Raw genomic sequence first — 22,680 nt, 5'->3', positions numbered from 1 at the left:
ATTTATTATCTTTGACCTATCCTTACAAATCTGTAGATCTTTTTTCTTGACAGAAAATAGGCATAAGAAAGGAAATAGTCCCACCTTCTAGAACAGATTGCCTTTTAAGAGTCTCGGGCCATGGGATCCTACCTATATTATCACTGAAGTCTTTGAAATTATAGTCTGGGGTACAAATCAAGCCATGTAGGACATTCCCCTCCCTTGAAGGGGGAATTTGCAATAAACCTTCAAATTTAGAAATGCCAAACAAAAAGTTCTAACCTAGAGGCAAAAGGGAACATGAGCAGGGGAATGGCATAGCCAAATTAATGCTTTCAGAACATACCATTTTCATATTCCAGTCTTGAAATGCATACTCTTAAGTCTCAGTGATACATACCTATAAAGTTATTTTTACTCCAAGTTAAGAATTCTATTTCATTTATTACATGCACATTGGTATGTATAGAGAGAAAGACATGAATGTTATTTCTGGTGGTTCCCAATGATCTTTTCTGGCTTTTTTCTCTAACCCTCCTCTTTGGGTAAACTCATTAACTGCCATGGGTTTGTAGTAGGGAGGGACTATGAGCACTTCCAACAGAAAGGAGCCACTTGCATGGGAAATCCTCCAGTCTACTCCTGCCTCCATGAAGGTTCAATGACTACTCTGTCAATGACTCCCAGGTCTATACATCCAGCCCTGGTCCTTGTCCTGAGCTCCAGTCGTGCCTATTGGACCTATCTAACTGGATGTCCTATAAACATCTCATACTGAACATATCCAAAACAGAACTCATCTTACCCCTCCCTCCTAACCAAAACCAGTAGTCTTCATGATTTTTCACAGGTCTGGAGTATGTTACTCTTCTTCCCTCCCTTCCTCTTAGAATCCTTCAGTTCCTTCAAAGCTTACCTCAAGTGTTATCTCCATGAGGCCTTTCCTTAATCCCTCCAGCTTCCTGCACCTCTTCTATCTTGCTGAAATTACCTTGTAATCTCTCTTTATATATTTTATGTATACTTATATGTTGTATGGGCAACTAGGTGGTGAAGCAGATAGATTGCCAGGCCTTAAATCAGGAAGACTCCTCCTGAGTTCAAATCTGCCCTTAGGAACTTACTACCTATGTGACCCCAGACAAATTACTTAGCCCTGTTCACCTCAGTTTCCTTATCTGTAAAATGAGCTCGAGAAAGAAATGGCAAACCCCTGCAGTATTTTTGCCAAGAAAACCCCAAATGAGGTCATGAAGAGTTAGACACGACTGAACAACAACTATGTATTATACATTTTTATATACTGAAGGAGAAGCTGAATTATGTCATTTCAGTCTTGACATTCTCACTATAAGTTCAGAGGAAAGAAGGGCATTGTAACTGAATGGTTCCCCTTGTTGAAGCAAAGGCAGAGTTGGTTCTCTGTTATACCAAAATGCAACAACTACTTTATCGAGATATGTGATCATTTTGTATGGAATGATCATAATAAGGCTTGCAAAAAGAATACCGCTTAAAAATAAATGCCGCTTTTGCATCAACATTGGTTACAGAGGATAGTGGGGGATGGGAGGGGAAGAGAAACTCTACCAAGAACTCAATAAAAGCCTCCAAGTTAAATCAGTATGTATTTGGATAGTTGGTGACTCCAAGGCAAAGGTGGGAATAGTTGAGGATATTGAAAAACACCCTAGAACACAGGTCAGGAAGAAGGAATGAGAGAAACCAATAATTTGTAGACTACATAGAAGTCTCACACCTTTATATTATGAATATTTTCTTCAAGAAGATAATTGTTAGGTTCTGGATCTAAACACAGAATAGCATCACAAAAATGAAATTGGTTATATTTTAACACCTAGGAAAAAATTCATTCTTAATGTGGGAAGCATCCCTACATTAGCTGTATGTCAGACCACTGACTTGTTAGAGCAAATATCAAAAGCTAGAAAGAAATGTAATAATGAAGAAAAGATATGGCATATAACTGAAACAATTCAGTCCTGAACTATATTTAAAGTAATAAATTAAAAATAACTGATAAATTAAGAGATGACTGATAAAAATTATAATTTTATGCAGTTTGTATTAACTCAATTGCCATAACAAGGAGACAAAAACAGCCTTAAAAGCCTGTTAGTCAGCAAACGCTTGACTTATTTGATAAGTGGAAACAGAAGTTGCTCAAAGGCAGCACTGTATTAGAATATCAAACAAATCTCATGGAAAAGGATGATGAATTCCTGGCACATAGCAGGTACTATATAAATGTTAGCTATAGATTTGAAGTGGATTCAGTCAGTAGCACTTGAGTGGAAAGAAGTGAAAATGGCTTGACTAATCCAGTATTGTGATTTGCTCATTAGAGTAGGGGAGCAAAGAATTCAAGAGTAAAGGAAACTTTAGAGTTAAACTAGTTAACCAAAGGGTTAAAACTAGAAAGGGAAGAGTTGTGCCAGCATAGGGGTATGACCTGGGAAAGTACTGAGGGGTGAAGGAATTGGAGATCCTGGTGGATGACAAAGAATAGGTTTAGGAGGGGTGACATTTCAAGTTTTTTTATCAGGGATATGAACAAATTTTTAGGTTTTAAGATTAAAAAATTATAAGTACCATGGTGTGTGACTGAGTTGGAGGAAGTCATGGGAATTAAGGAGATTTGGGAATGACATCAACATGTATATTAAAGTCCTTTAGTATAAGGACAGGAGCTGGAATGGAAAGGAAGACTGTGAGACCAGAACTGAACTTCTTGAGAAGGGAGAGGTGATTCACTGTCATAAGGACACGGATTAGGTGATAAATTTGGATAGTTGGTGGTGGTGGTAGTGTTGTTTAGTCATTTCAGTCATGTTTGACTCCTTGTGACTCCATTTTGGGGTTTTCTTGGCAAAGATACTGGAGTGGTTTACCATTTCCTTCTCCAGCTCATTTTACAGATGAGGAAACTAAGGCAAACCAGGTGAAGTGACTTGCCTAGAGTCACACAGCTAGTAAGTGTCTAAGACCAAATTTGAACGCACGAAGATGAGTCTTCCTGTTTCTAAGCCCAGTGCTCTATCCACCATGCCACCTAGCCGCCCTAAATTGGCTAGCATGAAACTCAAATTAAGAGAGTAACAGCAGCAAAGGAAAAGTCTAGAAGTGGTAGTGGGATGCAATCAGCATTCCAACTTCCAGGACTGTGTTTCAGAAGGTATGAGAGAAGCTGGAGTCAGTAATATAGAGAATGACCAGGAATACAGTGTCATTCAGAGGGGCCTATGATTCTATTAATGCCAGAAGATGGAAGGAACATGAAAGAAAGAGATGAAAATGAAGGGATTTGTGAATTGGGAACTCCAAAGAGCACAATAAAGGGAAACATGAAGAGGTATAGAATTGAGGTATATGAGACTGAGAAGAAGTGGAGATTAGAGAGGGGAGTGTTTTATTTTAGTCAACTGACAATCAGCATCACAAGGGTTGGGAAAGTAAAACAATAAGTATACATATTACATATCTGTGCTAGAGATAACTGGATTATGAAGTAATTGAAGATTCATAATGTATCTGAAGAAGAAAACACCAAAGGCCACAGACCTTATGTATATATTTATATACTGAGTCCATGGAATGTCAGCAACCTTTTACCTATATTACGTACTTTCTCCTTTACACAAACAAGTTACATAAATTGAGGACCCTCTCAACCAGGGTGTTAATAGGAAACGGGCTGGCTTTCACAAGTGATTTCTACCACAGATCACCTGACAATTGACTAAAAGGCATAGAGAATGTGAGATCTGACTGTGCTTATTGTTGTAGGTTATGAAAGACATTTTATTCGGTAGAGCAAAATACTGCCTTGAAGTAACTGTTCTGACATGTGTCTTCTATCCATACACCAAAATCATTCAAAATTCCTTGAAAGACAAATAATTCTGTTAAATGATACTAATCATAAGCTTCAAGGGACATATAAAATAGGGATATGTTTGCTTGGCAAAAGTGTTTGCTACTTTGGTGAAGGAAATCCATCACAGAGTCCAAGTTGATGAGGAGTCCATATAGTTGGTAATGTCTTCCCAATGCTCTTATTTTCAAATACCATTGTGTTGGTTACATTAAGCCCCCAAATTTTGTAGAGCCTCCTAGAAGAGATCCACTATCATTCAAAAGAAGTTTGATCTGTCCATCCATATAGGAAAGACCAAATAGAGATTTTTAAAAAGACTATTGTCGGGGCGGCCAGGTAGCACAGCGAGTAAGAGCACCGGCTCCAGTGTCAGGATGACCTGGGGATCGAATCCAGGCTCAGACCCTTAACACCCACCCAGAAACACCTGGCTGTGTAACCTTGAGCAAGTTACTTAACCCCAATTGCTTTAAAAAAAAAAAAGACTATTGCCTAGATTATGACATGCAGTTGAATATACAACTTATTGGAGCTTTCCTGTCAGCATGCATTTTTGAGACAGACGTGCAAATAGACATGAGTTGGACCAAGAAATATACAGAAGGACCTCTGGATTGCCTTTAGGAAATTGTAAATCTCTGTTGATTCCAAGCTTCTTCTCCCCAAAACACAAGCTCACCTGTTTAATGTCAATATTCTTCCAATGCTGTTGGTTATAGATATATAACAGCAGTCTCCAAAGAACTGAAAATGAATATTTCACAGATGGCAACAGGGGGGCATATCTTAGCAGAGCTGCAACATATAACCAAGGTGGAGAAAATGTACAGAGGAAGAAAAGATGTACTGGTCACATAAGAGAGAGTGAAGACAGACAGTCAGATGGTATTAAGTGCTTTCCTAGTATTCTCACAGTGAGACAAGGCAGCAAGGAACCCCCTAGAGTGAATTTGTGGAAGGACATGGCCAAGAATAGCAGAGGATATGCAGACTTGGATAGGTTGTAATCTGTGTTACTACTGCCAACAACATGCAAATCAATGAGCTCACAGATTCATTTGCATATTTGAGAGAGTGTATATGTTGTTTCCCCCAACATAAGGTAAACTCTTTAAGGGTAAAAACTGTTTCATTTTTTGTCTTTGCATTCCTAACACCTAGGAATATTTCTTGGTTAATTTCTGCCCCTCTTGTCTCCTGTGAATTACAGAACATCTCTACTGCTATTCTTTTAAAGTGAAAAAGCTATGTTAATATAGCTACATTAACTAATAGAGCTATTAATTCAAGTACTATTCACTAAATCCCTCTATCTTCTGGATTCTTTATTCAAATCCCACTCTCTAGTCTTTGGGAAAATGCATCTGAATAGGTGGTCTGTATACAGTCAGTCAAAACATTTGTTAAACATCTACTGTGTGCCAAGTGCTATGCTAAGTGCTGAGGATATAAGCAAAAGACAGTATCTTCTTTCTAGGAGTTCACAGTCTAATGGAGGAGATAACATGTAAACTACTATGTATAAAAAAGATATATCTAAGATAAATTGGAGATAACACAGAGAAGACACTAAAATTCAGAGAAGGCACACTAGGTTTAATCAATCAGTAAACATTTATTGAATGCCTACTATATGTCAGGCACTATGACTAAGCAGTAGGGATACACAAAGAGGCAAAAGATAGTTCTTGCCCTCAAGGAGCTTACAATTTAATGGGATACAACATGCAAATAAATATACAAGTTATATACAGAATAAATAGGAAATAATTAAAAGAGAGAAAGCACCAGAATTAAGAGAGGTTAGGGAAGATTTCCTGTCGAAGGTGAGACTTTAGTTGGAACTTAAAGGAAGCTAGGGAAGTCAGTAGTCAAAGCCCATAAGGGAGAGCTTTCCAGGCATGGGGACAAAAAAATGCCTATTGCTGAGAGATGGAGTATCTTGTTTGTAGAACAGCCAAGCAGGCTTAAGCAGCCAAAGCTACCATACCAGCCAACCAAGAATCACTAGGAAGCAGGTTTCTAAAGGTCTGAAGTCATTCCATGACTCCCAGGATTCTGAGAAACATGGATCCTGAAACAAGGGGGCACAAAAGGCCAAAAGACTTTGACAAACTGTATGCTGTCAGAGTGAATTATTTATATCTGTTCATGTGTTCTATCTATTACACTAAGCCAGCCTTGAGACCCTAGCAGTAGTGAGCATACTTTGTCCATATCAGCTTTGTCTATCTTTAATCATTAACTACTTGAGAGTTCTTACTGAATTAAACTCTGTGTTTTCTGTATTTCCTCTATCCCTGGGATAGGAAATATTCATTAAAATCAGTTTGTTTGTTTTTATGTGTATTGACTAACTTTGCTGATTAGCCTAGAACTTCCAGAGCATATATACCAGGCATCCTTTCTCCTCCCCCCCACCCCCAGTACTTAGAACAGTGTTTTATACGTAGAAGGGTACTTAGTCCAGGATTTTTGACAGATTGCTAAGAATATATGCATTAGGGATCCAATAGCTCTACAATATCCAACCCCATTATAATTTATATTTTATTATCAATCCATGTCAACCAAATTAATCTTTCTAATTTACCTATATAAAGTTTAGTATGATGATGTCATATTGAGTACATGGGAGATGGGCCTTAGGGGGATAGGAAGGAATTAGGAATAAAAGGTAAGACAGAAGAGGAATAGGAGTGGCTAGGTGGCATTGTGGATAGAGAACTGGGCTTGGAATCAGGAAGACTCGTCTTCATGAGTCTGTGTGTACCCCAAAACTGTGCGCACCCCAAAATTGTGTGCAACAGAGATCCTTACCCAAATAATACTCAGAGGCTTCTCAAGGTAGGAAGCAGAAAAGAAAGGTTTATTCTGATCTCAAGAAAGGGCCACCCTCCTGACAAATGGTCAGGGAGGAGAAGCAATTTACAGAAGGAATTGGCAAAGTTATAAAGCCCTAATAAGGAATTCTCCCCCACCCACCTTCTGATCCTTTTCTTCCTTTGGCTAGACGTCAGGTGCATAATCTAAGCACAGCAATCTACCTCAAGTACCAGAACAAGGAAACAGTAGACCACCCAATGAACATTTGAGAAAGCACTTCTGTCCTTATTTGGCATATCTTATGCTGAGGTGTCACTGAGGAGAGGGGTGACTCCTTACCACTCTGAGTTTTGAGTCCTTGTAAATCATGTGATTTCCAATGAAGGGGATCTTGGACCTGTTTCCCACAAAAGGCCTTACTAGATTTTAGAGTATAGATTAAGAAGTTTTCTCTTCTTTCAATCAAGTTCAAATCTGGCCTCAGATACTAGCTGTGTGATCCTGGGCAAGTCACTTAACCCTGTTTGCCTCAGTTTCCTTCTCTGTAAAAAGAAAGAAATGGCAAACCACTTCTTTTCTTTGCCAAGGATGACCCAAATGAGGTCATGAAGAGTGAGACATGACTGAAAACGACTGAACAACAGCTGAATTTGGAATCCAGAACCCAGCAAGTTCTCCACCCATTTTACCTTTTATAAATCATCCTAGCCTCAAGGAGTCTTTCTGTAGGGTTCTTTGTTTCTATGGCAGAACACCAGAACACCAAGAAACCAGAGTCCCATAGAAGATTCTATTCCTTGTCTCACTGAATTTTCTGTTTCCTTTTTCCTCCTTGCCCTACCTGAGGCACAGGGCCCATTTGAGCTAAAAGAGGAGTCTGGACTCCCATTTCCTCTGTGAAAATACGGGACAGTTGAGAATAACACCTTCAGGGAGAGGGGAAAGGGGTAAAGAAAAGTTTGAAATTTACCTCTTCAACTGATTCTGAGTCACTCTAGCAATTATCATACCCCATCTTCAACTTCATCATGGAAAATTTGGAGACAGAGCATATTTACAAAAAAATTGGAGATACTATAGGTGGCATACTTGTTTTGGAAATAGGTGAGGAACTTATGGTGTGGAATCGGGGAGGTAAAAGAAAGAGAAAGAATTGGGGTAAAGCAAATTAGAAAAGGGAAGATTTATGTGCAGTATTAAAAACTAGGCTAAAAGCACACACAGGCAGAACAGGAATTGAGAGTTGTAGGTTGAAAAAAGATAAGACTTGAGAATGCTGTGAGAAGAAAGGGATGTGGGTAGAGGAATAGTGAGAAAGTCTGCATTTTGACATTAAATAAATTATACATCAGTTGAATGGAATCAACTAATTAGGTGTATCTTATCCTAAGCTTATTCTAAACAGGATTATTTCATTTTCCTGTTTCCCAAAGCCTAACACAGTGTCTGGCGCATAGTCAGTACCCAATAAATATTTGTTTGATTGAAGGAAATTGATTAAAAATGGAAACTTATAAAAACATGTTATTAATATTATAATAGACTTCTGTAGGAAAAATAATAATGCAATTCAACATAGGAGTTAATGTCACTATGTCTAAAATGGTCATGGGCAAAATCAAGTCTAGATAACCACTTAAAAGGTGAACTTAGTTGCAATGGTTACCTATATTAGACTCCTTTGGTACTAGACTGTCCCACTGAGTGCCCTCATGAGAGACACCTTGGTGTAGAACTTTTTGGTTTCCTTGGCATTCTCAAACCCTCAAACTCAAACTTGGACCATGGGGGTCTGGAGAAGGGGAATAGAGGGAAAGAACCAGATGTTTTGAGATGTGGTCTGGAATAACTGGGTGATATCTTGTCATTCCTCTGTGCCATTCAAGGCAGACTGCTTGAAAGAGGATGCATGGAAATTTTCCTCACTAGGGCACAGGAAGGGGGCGGTATGGTTATTTGGGGAGCTATCTGTAGAATCTCTCTGAGCTTACAGATAAGTCAGTTAAGTGGGGGGTCTCTGCCTATTTCTTCCCTCTAAAGACACAGCTTTGCCTACAGTCATTCTTTTTTGATGATTGAAGCCAAAAGAACAGGAGAAGGACTGTGGAAAGAGCAGGGATAGAGATAAGGTCAAAAAGACATGGCCTAGGAGAAGAGGGGAAAAGACAAGAATGAGGAGAGAAACACAGAGGAAAGGACCAGTACCTCTTTTTTTTTTTTCCATTTTTCAAATGCTTTATTAACTTCTGATTTACATCATTCATTTCTGCCAGATTTTGAGTTACAAATTTTCTCCCCATTTTTCCCCTACCCACTGCCCCAAGATAGTCCCACAGGATATCCCCTCCTCCAATCTACTCTCTCCCATATTTTCTCCCATACCCCTTTTGACTTTTCCAGTGGATCTCTATGCCCCAGTGCCTGTATATCTTATTTCCCAATCATATGTAAAATAGTATTAATAATAGTATATATATGTAGTTAAACATTTGATTTTAAAACTTTGAATTCCAGATTCATTCCCTTCCTCCCTTGTCATACACCCTTACTGGGAAGATAAGCAGTTCAGTATAGGTCGTACATGTGCAGCTAATGCAAAACATTAACATAGTAGATGTATTGTAAAAGACTAACTATATTTCCCTCCCTCCTATCCCACCTCGCACTTGTTCTATTCTCTACTTTGATCCCGTACCTTTTCAAAAGTGGGTGCTTCCAACTTCCCTCCCCACCAGCCTGCCCTCCCTTCCATCATCCCACCTCTCATCCCCTTCCCCCCCTACTCTCCTGGAGGGTGAGATACCCTATTTAGTGTGTATTTCATTCCCTCCTCAAGCCAAATTCAATGGGAATAAGGTTGACCCATTCCCTTTTGCCTTCCTATTCTTCCCCTCCATTGTAACCATTCTCCCTTGCCTCTTCTCTATGAGATAGTTCACCCCATTCTGTCTCTCCCCATCTCCTCTCATTATATTCCTCTCTCACCTCTTAATTTCACCTTTTAAGTATCATCCCTTCCCACTAAATTGGTCCTGTGCCCTCTATCCATGTATAACTGTAAACATATATACACACATTCATATATGTATTCATATGCCCATATACCCTCATATATATATATATATATTTCTATTCCCTTCAACCACTTTCATACTGAGAAAAGTTTCATTAGTTACAATTATTGTTTTTCCATGTAGGTATGTTATTAGTTCAACTTTGATAAGTTCCTTATGATTCCTTTTCCCTGTTTACCTTCTCATGCTTCTCTTGCTTCTTGTATCTGAATGTCAAATTTTCTATTCAACTCTGGCTTTTTCATCAAGAATGCTCGAAAATCCTCTATTCCACTGAATAACCATATTTTCCCCTGAAACATGATACTCAGTTTTGCTGGGTAGGTGTTTCTTGGTTTTAATCCCAGCTCCTTTGACCTCCAGAATATCACATTCCAAGCCCTTTGATCCCTCAGTGTAGAAGCTGCCAGATCCTGGGTTATCCTGATTGTGTTTCCACAATATTCAAATTGTTTCTTCCTGGCTGCTTGTAATATTCTCTCCTTAATCTGGGAATTCCGGAACCTGGCTATAATATTCCTAGGAGTTTTCTTTTTGGGATCTTTTTCAGGAGGTGATTGGTGGATTCTTTCAACCTCTATTTTGCCCTCTGGTTCTAAAACATCAGGGCAGTTTTCCTTGAGAATTTCTTGGAGGATGATTTCTAGGTTCTTTCTTTGATCATGGCTTTCAGGTAGTCCAATAATTTTTAAATTGTCTCTCCTGGATCTATTTTCCAGGTCAGTGGTTTTTCCAATGAGGTATTTCACATTGCCTTCTATTCTTTCATTTGTTTGGATCTGTTTAAGAGCATCTTGATTTCTCATAAAGTCATTAGCTTCCATTTGCTCCAATCTAATTCTGAAGGCATGATTCTCCTCAGCGAGCTTTTGAGATTCTTTTTCCATCTGGCAAATTTGGCTTTTTAAGGCATTCTTCTCTTCATTGCCTTTTTACCTTCTTTTACCATTTGAGTTAGTCTATTTTTTAAGGTATGATTTCCCTCAGTCAGGCTGTTGACTCTCATTTCATAATTTTCTTGCATTGTTCTCATTTCTCTTCCCAATTTTTCCTCCAGTTCTCTTATCTGCTTCTTAATGTCCTCTATGGCCTGTAACCAGCTCATATTTTCCTTTGAAGCTTTTGGTGCAGGAGTTCTGACTTCACTGTCTTCCTGCTGTTCCATGCTTTGATCCTTTTTGTCCCCAAAATAGGAGTCTAATGTTGGAATCTTCTGTTTGCTTTGTTTCCTTTCCTGGTCATGTTGCCACTCAATTACTTGACTTTAGGGCTTTTTGCCACAGTAGTACTCTGCTACCAGACAGGGGAGCTTTGTACCAAAGGCTGAGTTTTTTTCAGCTGCCGGAGGTATTAGTTGGGTGGCCTTGCTGAAGCCTTCACACACTCTGTCAAGCTGGACACACACCCCAGGATCTCCACCCTAGACTGCAATCCAGATCCAAGCAGGTTAAAGCAAGAGAGATTACCCCTCAGACTGGTCACTTGGTCCCTCTATAGTCTGCAGGCCAGGAGCTGAAGCTGCCACTTGGCAGCAGCAGCTGTGCTGAAGCCCTCAGTGGCTTCTCGCCCTGGGGGCAAAAGCTGATGCACTCTCAACTACTGGGTCCCAAAGTCTAGACTGCACTGACCTCTCACTTTGTCCTTCGTAGCTATGTGTTGATAATTCTGGAGACTGCCACAGATGATGATCTGGAGTCTCTCCAGCTGATGGCTGGTCAGACCCGCCCTGGGGCTAAAACCTGGGTGTGGAGCTGGGCTCGGCTTCCAGAGCACTGAACTGGCCAATTCCTGCCAACCTGCCAGGCTGTCCTCAGTGGGAGGTTAGCTTCTCTGTGTCATTTTGTAGGTTCTGCAGCTCCAAAGTTTGTTCAGAGTTCCCTTTTACATGAATTGGGGAAGGTGGAAGCCGGAGCCCAAGGAAGTCCTGCTTCTACTCTGCCATCTTGACTCTGCCCCCAGGGGACCAGTCCCTCTTAATCAGGGAGTAAATGAATACCTAAGGCACAAGTCCTATCAGCTATGTAAAGACTTACTCTAAAGACATGCTCTCCTACAAGATAACAAAAGATGAGTAGCAACTTTGATTGAAGGAAAGAAAACATGTGGCACCTTTTGGTGGGATTCATGTTAGGGAAATTCTTTGACTTAGTTCCCCAAGGGCTTAAGACAAAAAGCATCCCATTTTGTCTATATAATAAGAAGAATAGAGAGAAAGAATGGTTGGGTAAATCATGTAGACTTTGACCCTTCTGCAATTATATCATGCTCTAGGGGTGAGGAAAATAATCCTCCAGTGATAAATGTCTTCTTTCTGAAGACATGGAAGTTGTGGAGCCTGTATGTCAATTGAGTGGGAGAAGGGTGGAAACAGCAACTCACTTGGGAATGTAATCTTTTGACCCCCAGGGATCTGGTTAAAGCTTTTAATATGACTGTGTTAATTTTTCTAATATCGAACAATTCTTATATCCCTAGCATAAATCCAAGATAATCATAATGATTTCTAAAATAAATCACTGTAGTCTTTTTGACAGGATATTATTTAAAATTTTGATTTTTTTTGTTGTTGAATGTTGATTGTTTTCCTAATGCTGTACCATCCTTGTATATCTGATATAAATCCAACCTGGTCATAATGAATGAGTTCTTGCTCAGATAAATTGCTGTAGTTTGTTTTGACAGGATTTTGTCTAAAATTTTTTAATTTTAGTAGTCATTAATGATATTGGCCTACAGTTTTCTTTTCATATTTTATCCTTGTTAGTTTAGGTATTAAGATTATATCTATCTCATAAAAGGATTATGGTAGAGTGATTTCTTTCTCAGATTTTGAGAATAATTTTTATGGTATGAGTGCTAATTGTTTTTTAAAGTTTTCTAGAATTCTCTTATGAATCCATCATGACCAGGATTTTTTTCCTCTAGTAGTTCCTTTACAATTAGTTTTATTTCCTTTTCGGAGATTGGCTTATTTAAGGTCTTTATCTGACCTTCTGTCAGTTTGGGTATTTTATATTTTTGAAGATACTCCTCTGTTTCTTCATGGTTTTGTTCATATATGATTTGCATAATAGGTTCTGATATTTATTTATTTTGATCCTGTTGTGATTTCATATTACTCATTTACTATTTTGTTGATTTGGTTTTCTTCCCTCTTTTTAATTAAATTAACTAAAATCATCAGATTGGCAATTTTGCTAATCTTTTTAAAAAGCTAACTTTGTTTTATTTATCATTTATATAAATTGACAGTTTCCTGTTTATCTATTTTTCTCTGATTTTTATATCTCCTCTTTTGTGCTTATTTTGGATTTGTTGCTTTCTAATTTTTATGTGCATGTTCAGTTCATTAATCCTATATTTTTCCATTTTGTTAATGTGTGTTTATAGGGATATGATTTTTCCCCTGAGGACTGCTTTAGCTACATACTAGAAATGTTGGCATGTTGTTTCATCATTATAATTTTGTTTCACATAGCTATTTATTGTTTATATGATTTGTCCTTTGATAGACTCACTCTTTAGGATTTTGTTGTTAAATCTCTATTTGGGTCTGTCTTTTCTTTGTAGTCCCTGACCCAATAACTCATTTTATTGCATGATGATCTATAAAGGATGCATTTACTATTTCTGCTTTTTTACATTTAATACCCACATGGTCATTTTTTTGTAAAAATTCCATGTATGGCTGAGAAATACATGCATTCTTTTGCAGTCTCACTTAGAAAATACCAAATATGTTGAATTTCTCCAGCAATCATTCAGTTCTATATTTCCCCCTTAATCTATCCATTAGACTTATCCAAAACTAAGAGAGGGATACTGTAATCTCCTATGACTATTGTTTCTTTGTTCATGTATTTTTGCAGCTCAGTTAATTTTTCCTTTATGAATTTGGATTCTAAGGCATATACTAGTTTATTGTCTATGGTTCCTTTCAGCATAATGTAGTTTTCTTGTTTATTCCTTTTTACTTTTTGAATATTTATTTTTGCTTTGTCAGACAGCATGACTGTAATGCCTGATTTGTTGGATTCACTTGATGCATATTAATTTCTTTTCCTACTTCTCAGTTTTCTTTTGTTTAAGCCTCTGTTTTTTGGGTTTTTTTAAATATGTTTCTTGGAAGTAAGAGATTCTGGGTTTTTTTTAATCTAATCTGTCCTTTTTTGCATTTTGTTGGATTGTTCAATCTATTCACATTTAAAGTTTAAAGACTTAGGTTTATATTTTCTTTCATTTGTCTCTAATATTGGGGATTTTTTTTGAAGTTATAACTTTTTATCCTCTTCCATTGTAAACACAGTACTATGTCTCTTTAAATTACTTTTGCTTAACCTTTTATAAGGTGGTTCTAATCCCACTGGTTCTCTTCCCTTCACCCCTGAGTGCTCCTTCCCATTTGGAAGATTTGCTTATTAGTTCCTCCTCCCTTCTCCACCTCCCATCCCCCCACCCCCGGCCCCCAGCTTTCTCTGGTTATTTAATTCTTCCCTTCTCTTTTTCTTCTCAATCAAGCAAAATCTCCCTTCCTCTTTTCACCTTCAGCTTGTCCTGTTTTATTTTCTGCAGTCCTTTCCAGACCCTCCTGTATACTCTAGTACTTCAAACTCTAGACCCTCATTCTCTGATTCATGGTCCTTGTGCTTATCTAGTCCCTCTCTAGTCTCTGTATTCCTGATAGTATCAAAATTTCTGAGATACCCATTCTGGGCCCTTCACTCTAAGCATCTCTGCCACTGCCTTGTAGAGCCTACTTCCCTTTCCCTTTTCCATTGTGCTTCATTCCCAGAATAAATACTAATTCCTTCGGGTCATAGAGAGAATACAAGAGCCCTCCATACATCCTCAATTATGCAGTCCACCACTGACCTTTGCCCTCCCTCTGATCCCTATTCTTTTGCTTCAGAATTTCTGGGTCCAAGCCTGCCCACTGCCTGAAGCATCAATTGCCTCCAGGACCAAAGTGGAGGGAGTGCTGGTCCATGATTTTCTGTTTGAAGATGATTGTGCATTTAATGCAGCCTCTGAAACTGAGATTCGACAAAGTATGGTTCGATTCTCTGGTGTTTGTGCCAATTTTGGACTAACAATTAACATCAAGAAAACACAGGTGCTCCATTAGCCACCACAATACCATCCATACATAGAACCATTGGTTACAGCAAATGGAGAAGTTTTGAATGCTGTCCCTTGGTAGTGTATTTTCCAGGTATGTGCACATTCATAATGAGATTGACACACTCATTGTTAGAGCTAGCTCTGTATTTGGGAGGCTCCAAAGGAAAATGTGGGAGAGAAGAGACTGACTACCAAACTGAAGGTCTACAGATGCCTTATGCTGATCTCATTGTTGTATGTCTGAAACCTGTAGTGTCTATCAATGCCATGCCAGGAAACTGAATCACTTCCATTTGAATTGTCTTAGGAAGATTCTGAAGATCACCTGACAGGATAAGGCACCAGACACTGAGGTCCTTTCTCGAACTAAACTGCCAAGCATTCAAACTACTTCAGAGAGTGCAATTCCAAGGGACTGACCACATTGTTTGAATGCAAAACATGTGCTTGCCAAAAAGACTACTTCATGGAGAACTTACACAGGGCAAGAGTTCACCTGGTGGTCAGAAGAAGCGAGACAAGGATACTCTCAAGGCCTCTCTTAAGAATTTTGGAAATGATTGTGTGATATGGGAGACACTAGCACAGGTCTACTCAGCATGGCATGTCCACTTCAGAGAAGGTGCTGTGTTCTATAAGCAAAGAAGAATTGAAATAGCTCAAAGAAAGCACAGGATGCACAAATTTAGAGAATCCACCCAAAATGTTCACATGGATTATTTGTGCCTAACCTGTGGTAGAGAATTTCAAGCTGGTACTGGTCAGATCAGCCACAGTCAGACACATTGAAACTTGACTCTAGCATAGTGATGTCATTTTGGTCCTCTTCGAGAACGAAGGACAACAACCAACCAACCAGTCTCTGGGAACTCTAATTCTCCTCCCCCCACCCCCACACCTCCCACCAAGGTAGGATGAGTGGTCTCTCCAAGAACCATATCTCATCCCTGCAGACAACACCCAGCACAAAGGTCCTCTTCTCTGTTCACAAAGAAATCTCTGTTTATCCAAAGCAGTCTACCACCACCAAAACAAGGCTTCCCTTCCTCCCTCCTTTTCAGTACCTCTTTACCACTTCTCTACAGGCTGTCCTCTTCCTGACAGACCAGACAAGTCATATTCCCTTCATTACTAGCCCCTGACTTGACAAAAGCACATCACACACTACTCTCTAACCTTCCCTCTTCCCTTCTACACCCCATCTCATTATGTTATTTAGTCCCATTGATTTACCATTGACTCATGTCTAGGCATGCCATAAAGTTCAGTACATGTCTAAGGCCTGCTTTTCCACTATCACTTGCACTTGTCTTCTGCCTTCACTTCTGTTTCCTTGTGTACAATTTGAAACAAATTTAGAAAAAAGTCTCTTAATGGTCTTTCTGCTATTACTCTGTTGCTGTTGCTATTGCATTTGCTGTCTTTGGCTGCTGCAGTTGTTCATACCTCCTGCATTTCTGTTGTGGGGTGTTTAAGAAGCAAATGATCTCTTCAGGTCTAGTTTTCTTTCTAAGAATGTTTCAAATGAATTTTAAATTATTGAACATCCATTTTTCTTTGTTGTTTAAGCTCAGATTTGCAGGGTAGGTCACCTCCATTGCTTTTCAGAACACGTTATTTCATTCCTTCCTGCATTTTCTGTTGGTGCAGAATAGTCTTGTGTTACTTAATTTTCTTTTCCTTTGTATTTTGAAGGTCTTTCACTTGGTTATTTGCAAAATGTGTTGTTTCTCCATGGAATTATTCAATTTAACCACTATGTATCTCAGAGTTTGCAGCTTTGGGTTGTTTTCTGGAAATGTTCTATGGATTTAGAAGTCCTGAAGTTTTCTTATATTGTTTGCTGCATATTCAATTTTTTGACCATCATGTTTTTCTGGGAGACCTATAACCCTTAAGCTTATAAATACAATATGTTTTGTTTGCTGGAGAACATATTTTCTTTATGTTTTTGCTTTTTGCTTTTCTTCTTCCAGATTGCCTTTCACTTTGTGTATCTGCACTCCCAATCAGTTGTCCTTTCTTTTGTTTCTTTGATGAAACTTTCTACGGCAGATTCAAAATTTTCTGTTCTTCTAATTATTTCTGCTGTATAGGCCACAAATTCTACTCTCACAATTCCCATTTTACTTTTAAACTACTCAGGAACAGCATGTTATGGTTCTATGATCTTCTCAAAATCCACAGGTTCCTCTGCCTTTGTTTTGCTCTATGCTTTGCTATGTCTGAACTCATTTATTAAATTTGTAGGCCATATATCCTTCTGCTGTTAATGTTTTCCCTGCTGGTTTATTTACTTATGCTCAAGGACTTTGAGTTTCCTTCTTTCTTAGATCTTTGGTAATTTCAGTCTTTGTTGCTATTTTCTCCTTTTGATCACTTTCTGACTCTTTCCCCTCTGATAGTGATTTCCTTGGGGGCTGAATCTCAAAGCCTCTTAGCCTTCTTCCACACTGAGCAGTTCAGTTCACCAGCCTAAGTCTTAGACCTGAGTGACTTTTGGGGGGACAAACTGGCCCTAACTGGATGCAGAACCATTTTTCTTAGGTTTGATGGAGTGCCACACAACTCCACACACACAGTGTCTTGTCTTGTTCCTTCTATTTCTCAGTTCTCTGGCCAAGTGGTATAGAGCCATGTTGCTCCTATCTCTACCTGGAAAAACTTCTGCCATTTAGAGTTTGGATTTCTGCAGCACTGAGAAGAGGTAAGGATCAGGGTACAGAGTTTAGCTCCGTTACAAGTGCAGACACATGTCCTGCACCATTCCCTCTTTATATTTGTTCTCTGAAGAGCTCTTGAAGCACAGATGCTGCTGTGGTGCTGGCTATTGTGGGCTCTGGAAATCTCTGCAGTTTGGAGTTGGAGTCCCAAAACTGCAAAGCACCTAGAAAGAGGGCAGGGGAAGGGTTAAAGTGTGGAGTCGCATTTTGTTGCTAACCTGTAGGTCTTGCAACTAGGAGCATAGTATGTAGTAAGGGAGGGGTTGTTGAGTGAGGTTAAGTTAGGTGTTAGTCCATGGAATTTTTACCTTCTTTAGGTTCTTGATGTCCTTCCCTAGACCATGTAGACAGCTGAAATTGCTTTATCTCTGGTGCATAATTCCTAGTTTGGAAAGTTTGAGAGGGAAGATATCTAGTTCTCTATCTTGTTAATCACATGACCAAGAAGATCTATGATATTCATCTATGGTTCTCCTTTTGTGTTTTATCCTTCCCTAGTTTAGATATTAGGACTCTATTTGGCTCCTAAAAGGATTCTGATAGCATACTTTCTTTATTATTTTCCCTTTAGGAAAATAAGAGATATGAGGAATAAGGTCTTATCTCATGGTCAAGTCTACTGGGATCTGAAAGAAAGATGTGTCCCCCAAAATGTGAGGCCCCAGAGGATAGATCATGGTGAAGGGAGAGAAAGGGTGATTTGCTAAGTAACCATCTAGACCAGGGGTGCTTAACCATTTTTTTATGTCACTGACCCTATTGGCAGTAGTGAACCAACACTTTCTCAGAATAATGTTTTTAAATGCATAAAATAAAAGTCATCAGATTACAAAGAAAACCAATTATATTGAAATGAAGATGTAATTTTTTGCCCATCTACATTCATGGATTCCCTAAAATCTGCCCAGAGGCCCCAGGTTAAAACCCCTGATTTATGAATAATAGGGATGGGATTAGGAAGAAAGAAGGAAAGTGGGATCAAGAAGAAAGTAAAAATGGGATGTGAGGGTTAGTGTCCTGGGTATTCCTTTTTATTCATGGAAAATTGGAGGGAGGAGGAACTTGCTTTCTAGGGAGTAAAGGAAGAACTAGAAGGCAAAGGAGTGTTCCTGGAAAACTTAGAGCAGAAGGACCCTAACCAGGCACAGAGGCCTGCCCTCCCAGCATCTTGGAGCAAGGAATGGGAATGATAGTTTTTCCTCGGCTCTGGGCAGGTTCTGCCTAGGGGAAATTTCAGGGTCCTTGTAGCTTAAGCCTTTGTATGTTTAATCAACAAACATTTAGTAAGCACCTACCTTGTGCTAGGTGTAGGGGATAGGAAGACAAAAGTGAAACAGTCCCTGCCCCCAAGGGGCTTCTATCAGGGGAAACATACACATGATATGAACATGAATAAATTATATGAAATGAAGAACATAGCTGAAACTAGGTTGTGAAGGGTCTTAAATGCCAAACAGATTGCTTTGAATTTGATCCTACAGGTAATAGTGAGATTCTGGAACTTTGGGGGAAGGGGAATGATATGGTTAGACTTGTGCTTTAGGAACATTTGTGGGAAGAACAGAAAGGGAGAGACTGAATTTAGGAATTAATCTATTAGGAGGCTATTGCAGTAGAATAATTGAGAGGTGATTGGATCTGAACTAGAGAGATGGAGAGAAAAAGATGAATCATAGGAGACTAGAGAAAGAATTGACAGGACTTGGCATCTCACTGGATATTGGGGGAGAGAGTGTGGTGAAGAACAGAGAAGAGACAAAATGACCCTGAAGTTATGAACCTTGGTGACTGGAAGGATGGTGGTACCTTCAACAAAAAATAGGAAGTGGAAGGAAGATGGGTGGGCTTAGGTGGTAAAGATGAGTCCTATTTTGGACATGTTGAATTTAAGATGTCCACAGGATATCCAGTTGGAAATGTCTAATAGGTAGTTGGTAATGCAAGACTGGAGCTCCGAAGAGAGATGAAGGCAGTAAACACATACACATAGATACAGACATATATGTGTATATACATATGTATGCATATATATTCAAATGTATAGTAGATATATATGGAAGATATTTGTATAAAATGATCACTGAACCCATGAGAACTAATAAGGTCACCAAAAGAGAGAGAGTATTGAATGAGCAGAGGGCCCAGGACAAAGCCTTGGTGTACAACCATCATTAGAAGGTGAGATATGGATGATAATCTAGCAAAGGAGTCTAAGGAGGGATGCTACAAGTAAGAGACAACCAAGAAAGACTCAACAAAGAGAAGAGAAAGGATCCAATAGGAAAGGGTGACCAACATTGGCAATCCTGTGGAGAATTAAAGAAGGTTGAGGACTGAGAAAAAGCCATTGAATCTTAGAGAGTGTGGTTTGTGTGTGGATGTACACACACACCTAGGAATATGGCAATGAATAGGTCCTGGTGTTTATCCAGAAGGGAAACATTTCTCAGAGGATTAGACATGAGGGGATGTACTGAAATTTCAATAAGGAATGAGCTTAGACATGAGGAAGAACTTTCCAATAGTTAAGAGTGTGAGATACAGAATGAATTAATGGCATCTTTCCTTAAGATCTTAAAGAAAAGGAGACATTGCCTCATGTATGGAAGAACATGCTAGGGACAAGATGACCTCTTGAAGATGCTTCTAGTCTAGAACCGCTATCCCCGGGTATGATAAAGATGTGGTATTGTGGATAGGGCTCTAGTCTTGGAGTCAGGAAGACCTGGATTCACATCTCACCTTAGAAACTTCTAGCTGTGTCACCCTGTGCCTCTCTGTACCTCAGTGTCTTTACTATAAAATGAGGGGGTTGAACTCAATGACTTTGAAGGTCTCTGATCCTATACTGTTTTTGAAGAGGAGGTATAGAAATGAGTGTATCTGTTTGTATGGAAACTAAACCCTTTTCCTGCTCCTTGATGGTAGCTGCTTAGGCTTTGATGTCCCTTCATAGTCTAACAATTATAACTCCTGCTGGGCCTTATGGGGCTGGGGCACATCCCATTCACCCTCTCCACTAAGGGGTTCCTTTAAGCTCAGTGATTGGATTCAGTGGTAGAGGAGCCTTGACTCTACTGAGAGGAATTAAATTTTTTTTCTTCTGCTTTTTGGCTTCTTACACCCATGTTCTGATGCTCAGGGGGAAATTGCTTAAAGTTTAGGTTTAGCTCACTAAAGTCTCCCCAAAAGACAGCAATAGAAAGGTAGTCAATGAACAGTGTGAATCAGGTATGGGATAGATTTTAATTTCCTCTCCTTTCCCCATCCCCCCCCCCCCCAAAGTGTTTAACATACCCAAGAGCCACAAGCACAAATTATCAGAAACTTAAAAAGCAGCAGCAATAACTACTGTTACACTTTCCACGGAGGTTCAGCTTTAAACTTCAGAATACAAAGGAATTTGTCGGACTGGTGAATGTGTCCAAACAACTCCCTCCAGCTCCTCCTGCTGGTCGTTAGCTGCTCCTGGACTCCCCCAAGTACAGGTAGCGCTGCTGTGTACCGAGTTAACCACAGAACTCTCCAACCCATAAGATTGCTTCTGACACATCCATCTTGGGATTGCTTTTTGATCAGCTGTATTCAGAAAAGGAAACACAAAGCAGAAAAGGCAGTGAAGGACCCAGGCTCATGTTCACCTAGTTGAGTTCCCCTTCTCTAACTGGGGATAGAGAAGAGTGGTCCCTCTCCCCAACCCTCAAGAGATAGAATAGTCCTAACACTATGGAAGAGAAGAGAGTGACTGAGGACCAATCACTGCCACTGGTGGGCTTCATCATCCCCAAGAAGCCTAAGTGCTCAACTACTACAGCTAGGGCAGCTCTGTACTTGCCCTTTTGTTCTACACTAGACACCTTCCCCCAATTATGGCTCTTTCCTCATATCCGTACTGACCAGGTACAATTAATGACACGTACACAGGTAAATATTCATTACTTTGATGATGTAATAATTTGAGAGCCGAAAGCAAAACAGGTGAAGCCTAGAAACTTCTTGAGACTGTATTTCTAGCTCCCCTGAGGATACAACCTGAGGGATGTAGATAATATTTTTAAATGACATTTATATAGCATTTTAAGATTTGCAAAATGATTTACATGTTCTCTTATTCAATCTTTGCAATAGCCCTGTGAGGTAAGGGCTACAGATAGTTTAACTGTTTTGAATATGGAAATTGAGGGGTGGAGAAAGTTGAATGACTTTCCCGAGGTGACATGCACAATAGGAGTCTGAGAAAGTATTTAAATTCAGGTTTTCCAGACTCCAAATCTAGCATTTTGTTTGCTATGTCATTGCAGCAGGAGGGACCAAAATTATGCCTCAGAAAGAACTTTCCGTCATAGGCAGATGTTGGATCAGACCAGGGAAGAGGGCTGTGCTATCTCGGTTTTGATCGGCTTGAATAGGAGAAACCCCTGTCAATCTGAGCTGAGAGAGGGCTGTCCTGCTTATAAACAAATCAATAGCCTAAATGTATATGCCATTTTCTTCCTGCTAAGTGCAGGTGCTAGTAACTCCCCAAATATTAACAGGGCACCAGAGCCATCTGGAGAGTGAATGAAGATACGGGGCTGGTTCCTTAGAGAGAGAAAAAAAGGGAGGAGAGGGCGGAGCAGCCTGGGCAATATCTCCTGGTGAGAAGGAGAAAGTCTCTTTTCCTTCCCCCTCCCCTTTTGCTTCCACCTGGCTCCGCCCCAACTTCACCACGCTCCCCTCCCCCCAAGGACAGTCAGCAGAGAAGCAGCCTCACAAGAAAGCTCAAGACTCCAGGCAAGCTGGGGGTTACCGGGGACGAGCCAAGGGGGAATCAGAACAAGTTAAATGGGGGTGGACCGTACTAGGACGATACGGTGGGGGGCGAACTGGAGGAAACTGGGAAAGGGAAACAGCGGATGTGGAATGAGAAGCTGGAGTGGAGAAGGGGGATGGGGAAGGACAGACCTGGAGAATCCCAGTCCCTCAGTCAGGCATCCCACTCCTACCTGACTGCTTCACCTGCCAAGAACGGCTCAGCTGTCTGAGGTGCAGGAAGGGGGGTGGCTAGTTAAGGTGG

The 22,680-nt window shown here is 39.8% G+C and overlaps 1 protein-coding gene across 2 annotated transcripts in view; it reads left to right on the top strand.

Moving 5' to 3' along the window:
* PFKM (phosphofructokinase, muscle) overlaps window positions 1-22,680 on the top strand; it is a 55,333-nt gene that overhangs the window by 3,062 nt on the left and 29,591 nt on the right. Inside the window, exon 1 of one of the 2 annotated variants that reach the window (XM_069092659.1) lies at window positions 22,150-22,397. The exons of the other annotated variant lie outside the window; for it this stretch is intronic. The gene's annotated coding sequence lies outside the window, so the exon portion shown is untranslated. Of the gene's footprint in view, window positions 1-22,149; window positions 22,398-22,680 lie in introns of those variants that run through there. 2 annotated transcript variants of the gene reach the window in all.

The sequence above is a fragment of the Petaurus breviceps genome, unplaced genomic scaffold, assembly GCF_028583685.1.
Source record: "Petaurus breviceps papuanus isolate PSGF00001 unplaced genomic scaffold, PetGlider_PUasm1.0 191, whole genome shotgun sequence".
NCBI lineage: Eukaryota > Metazoa > Chordata > Mammalia > Diprotodontia > Petauridae > Petaurus > Petaurus breviceps.
This window is presented reverse-complemented; position numbering and strand designations above follow the sequence as displayed.